This window comes from Mastomys coucha, unplaced genomic scaffold (genome assembly GCF_008632895.1).
Source record: "Mastomys coucha isolate ucsf_1 unplaced genomic scaffold, UCSF_Mcou_1 pScaffold5, whole genome shotgun sequence".
NCBI lineage: Eukaryota > Metazoa > Chordata > Mammalia > Rodentia > Muridae > Mastomys > Mastomys coucha.
The window spans coordinates 97,480,465-97,485,321 of record NW_022196911.1 but is presented as its reverse complement, the minus strand read 5'-3'; the positions used below and the strand labels follow the sequence as shown (position 1 = coordinate 97,485,321).

At 44.9% G+C, this 4,857-nt stretch overlaps 1 non-coding gene across 1 annotated transcript; it reads left to right on the top strand.

Annotated features, from left to right (window-relative positions):
* Positions 1-1,818: 1,818 nt before the first annotated feature.
* LOC116079499 lies at positions 1,819-2,009 on the top strand. The gene has a single exon (XR_004114038.1). It is a non-coding gene; the product is annotated as a U2 spliceosomal RNA (small nuclear RNA).
* The last annotated feature ends 2,848 nt before the right edge of the window (positions 2,010-4,857 follow it).

The following is a 4,857-nucleotide window of genomic DNA, read 5'->3' as shown; positions in this document are numbered from 1 at the left end:
GGTGGCAGAGATCAATAGAGGAAGATGTGGGACAATGACCTTCAACCTCCATGTAAATGCATACGCAAGGGCACTCAAACACACACTTGAACTTGTACCCACACATGAATGTGTAATTTTTGAGACAGGGTCTCTCTATGTAGTATGGATGTCCTGGAGCTCATTATTTAGACCAGGCTGGCCTCAAGTGTCTGCCTCCCAAGTGCTGGGATTAATGGCATGAGCCCCCATGTTCAGCAATATATAAATGTGTGTGTGTGTGTGTGTGTGTATGTGTGTGTGTGTGTGTGTGTGTGTATGTGTATATATACACATACATACATTTAGGGAGGCAGAAAATTTTAAAGAGCTCCACAACACCTCAAGGGGTCGGGGGAGAAAAGGTGCACTGGGGATCAATCCTAGAGCTTTAACACTTGCTAGGCAAGGGCTTTTCACTGAGCCACACTGTCAACACTGCTGGATTCTTAAGATTTGTAAGAATAGATAGTAATTGTCAAATAATGTCTGAGTTGGTTCATATAAACAGTAGCTCACTGAGCCATTCTACAGTGTACACACATTTCAGAATATCAAGTTTTATGGTAAGTACATAATTTTTTTTGCCAATTAAAATAAATAAAGTTAAGGAGTCTCAAAAAGAAATAACCAAAATGCCCATGGACAGAACAAGCCCTTTTTCCTCTTACAGCAAGGCAATTTATGTTTTTGCTGTTGCAGTTGACTTGTGTCTATAACATCCTAGCCCAGGGAACATTTGCTTTTTTGCTCTGATGTTTATTGAGAGCTCAGCCTGTGCTAAGTGTGTCCCAAGGTCCCGAGATCATGAGTGATACATCTGTGGGCCTTGTTCTTCAGGCAGTTGTAGCCGGGGAGAAAAAAGGTGATACAAAAAGGAAGAAAGGCAAGAAGAGAAGGGGCATCTTGGTTGGGGTTTCTTTTCTTTTCTTTTTTTTTTTTTTTTGGAGTTTCTTTGTGTTGCCTTGGCTGTCCTGGAACTCGCTCTGTAGACCAGGCTGGCCTCGAACTCAGAAATCCGCCTGCCTCTGCCTCCCAAGTGCTGGGATTAAAGGCGTGCACCACCACTGCCCAAGACCAATCAGTTTAAAGGCTGCACTGTTCTGCCAATCATATTGTGCCTAGTTGCTGATGCTCTCTCCCCTGGAAACCATATAAAAACTTGCTGAGTGGGTCACTAGGGGTCGCCACCTCTCCTTTGGGTCTGGAACAACCCCAACACATGGGAACAATAAAATTCCCCTTGCTTTTTGCATTGATTCCGGCTCCATCCAGAGGCTCCTCAGTAAGCTAAGGCTTGCAGAGTCTTACAGCATACTCATATACATAAAATAAATAAATCTTGAAAGAAAGAATGACCAGAGAGGGAGAGGGGGAGGGGAAGGGGTAGGGGAGGGGAGGGGGAGGGAGAGGGAGACAGATATTATCTGTTAAGAGCATTTGTTGGAGCATTTGTTGGCGCACACCTTTAATCCCAGCACTTGGGAAGCAGAGGCAGGAGGATTTCCAAGACAGCCAGGGCTACACAGAGAAACCCTACCTCGAAAAAAAAAACAAGAGATAAAAAGAGCATTTGTTGCTCTTGTAAGGGGCTTAGGTTTGATTCCTAACATTCTCAACACTTATAACCATATGTCACTTCCGTTCTGTCAGGGGATCCAATATCCTCTTCTGACCTCCATGGGCACCAGAACATACATGGTGCCCATACATTTATACAGGCAAAATGCACACTCATACACAAAACAAAATATACACTCATACACAAAATGAATGTAAAATAAACTTTTAAGGAAAATAATCGCTTCTCGGCCTTTTGGCTAAGATCAAGTGTAGTATCTGTTCTTATCAGTTTAATATCTGATACGTCCTCTATCCAAGGACAATATATTAAATGGATTTTTGGGAGTAGGAGTTGGAATAGGAGCTTGCTCCGTCCACTCCACGCATTGACCTGGTATTGCAGTACCTCCAGGAACGGTGCACCCTGTTGGTTGTTTTTGTTTTTGTTTTTGTTTTTTCGAGACAGGGTTTCTCTGTGTAGCACTGGCTGTCCTGGAACTCACTCTGTAGACCAGGCTGGCCTCAAATTTAGAGATCTGCCTGCTTCTGCCTTCCAAGTGCTGGGATTAAAGGCATGTGTTACCACAGCCTGGCCCGCTGGGGATTTGGGAATAAAAAAATAAATAAACAAGGAAAACAAACAGAACAGGGAAGTAGATTATATTATTAAGGGGAAGCAGGCAGGGAAGAATTGTGGGTATATCACGAGGCCTGGGGAGGGCTTGGTTGCCTGGTTTCCAGCATTTGGATCACTAGTGCTGAAGAGACCAAACTGTGTACACAGGCTGGTTGGTTTCCCTTCCAGCAGGATGGCCACCCAGAGCCCTTCTTTTAAATTCTAGAGCTGCAAACACTTTGCCTCAAAGCTCCTCAGAGCCTACAAGAAACTGGTTCATCCATGACCCTTCAAATGTGGCAGCTGTAAGAAGGTTGAGAGTAGAGTATTCTGCTAGCAGCCTTCAGATGAAGATGTAGAACTCTCAGCTCCTCCTGCACCATGCCTGCCTGGATGCTGCCATGTTCCCACCTTGATGATAATGGACTGAACCTCTGAACCTGCAAGCCAGCCCCAATTAAATGTTGCCATTATTTTTAAAAAGAAGAAGAAGGTATAGAGTAAGGCTGGCTTGAGGCTACTGCTGCCTCCCCCCTTCTCTCTCCTTCTCCTTCCCCTCCAATATCCTCTTCTCCCCTCTCATCTCATCTCAGACAATGCCTCACTCTGTAAGCCAGGCAGCCCTCTAAGCTGAGGTCCTCCTGCTTCTGGTTCCCCAGCAGAGGACTACAGTATGCACCACCATGCCTACCTGGGCTGTTTCTTCTGACTCCATGAGGCTGATCTCTTTCCTCATTCATAGATGGATAAACCTTTGACAGCTAGAGACAGTGGCCAACCCCTGTGATTCCAGAGCTCAAGAGACTGAGGCAGGATAATTACCTAAACCTAGGAGTTCAAGACCAGCTTGGCTGACATAGTGAGACCTGTCTCAAAACGAAACAAATCTTGAGGGTATGATGTTTGCTTTGTGTTGGAGTGTATGATTAGGAAGCTCAGAGCGCCAGGCTTCCCATCACCACTGAAGCAGTCAATCAAAAAAACAAAAAGCAAATACAAAGTACACCCTTTAAACCTTCATGAGACTTCTGTGAGATAGGTCCTATTGTTATCCACATTGCACAGGGGAGGATACTGAGAGAGAGAAGGAGCTTGCCTGAGCATGAGTCTGCTCCTTCTCCCTACCTCCCTAACATCCACCACCCCCTCTTTCTTTCTTTTTCTTTCTTTCTTCCTCCCTTCCTTTCTCTCTCTCTCTCTCTCTCTCTCTCTCTCTCTCTCTCTCTCTCTCTCTTTCTTTCTTTCTTTCTGAATCAGGATATCCCATATCTAGCCCAGACTGGTCTGGAACATGCAGTGATCCCCCTGCCTCTATCTCCCTCATGCTGAGACTGCAGATGTGTACCAGCATGCTTTGAGGCACATTTCTAAGCAGCTGCCTGGCTCCTAAGCCAGTCACTGAGCCACTGTGTTGTCTGACTGCTCAATAAGGTATTATACAGGAACATAAGCTACAATGGCTCGTATCTTTCCTATCCCATAAAGTCTCATCACTTCTTCCAGGTCAAATAAATAATTTTGGGGCCTTGAGGCTTTTGGGCAATTCTGGCAGGAAAAATAACTCCATCATCAAGCTGTATATGTGAAATCTTCCAACGTAATGTCACCATGAGGTCTCTAATTCAGGGCAGGCACACATATAGTACTGTTAACTGAAAAAACAGGTGACCAAGCCAGCTCAGTCAGTCAACAGGTTCTCCAGGGCAGGAGCGAGGGTTAAAAAGAAAAAGACAATTAGACAACACTGTAGCATGACCCCAGCCAGTTCGGAGGCTGAAGTGAATTATTTTTTCCAAATCTACTTTTATTTTTATTTTAATTACATGCAAGTAATAAGGTCAAGCAGTAGAATAAACACAAACAGTTAAGGAACAAGCAAGGCAATAAACAAAGTCCCATGACCACTCCTGTGATCACTATTTCTAAGGGCTTGTCAGGATGACCAAGATATCTGAGCCTACTTCCCTGCCTAGCCCAAAGTCATATTCTTGCCTGAAGCCTACTTCTTTGTTCTAGCCTAAAATCAGATTCCTGTCTGAGTTTACTTCCTTGTCCTGGCCCAATGTCAAATTCTTGCCAAGTGGCCCCCAAAAGCTCTCCACAGCCAGGCTTTCTTACGTTCTGTCTTTGCATGTGAGGAAGGCCTAAGGACAATGTCAGGTGTTTTCTTCCTCTACCCTTGTCCACCTTATTCCAGTGAGACAGTCTCTCTCTCTCTCTCTGTCTCTCCCTGAGCTGCAAGCTCACTATCTAATGTAAGCCAATTCTCAGTGAATTCTAGGTCCACCTGCCTCCACCTCCTATTGCTGGGGAAACAGGCATGCATAGCCATGTACAACTATTTTATATGGGTGTTTGGGATTCGAGCTCAGGTCCTCACATTTGTGCAGCCAATTCTCTTCCCTTCTTGGCTGTCTTTCTAGGCTCCAGAAATTGATGTTTATGTGGCTCTAAAGGTAAGCCCATCGTCACATATCTCTTCCTGAGCCTGCTTTTCTTCCTTGTTTCTGTAACCCTGGTTAACAGATAGTATTAAATGAGCCCTTTTGATGCCTTTGCCGTGGATCTCTTGAAGGTTTCTACTCCGCTTAGAAAGTCTGAAAAGCCATCATCGTGGCGAAGTTCAGGCCCTTGGCTCCCTTTGCTTCCTCAGTGTCTGT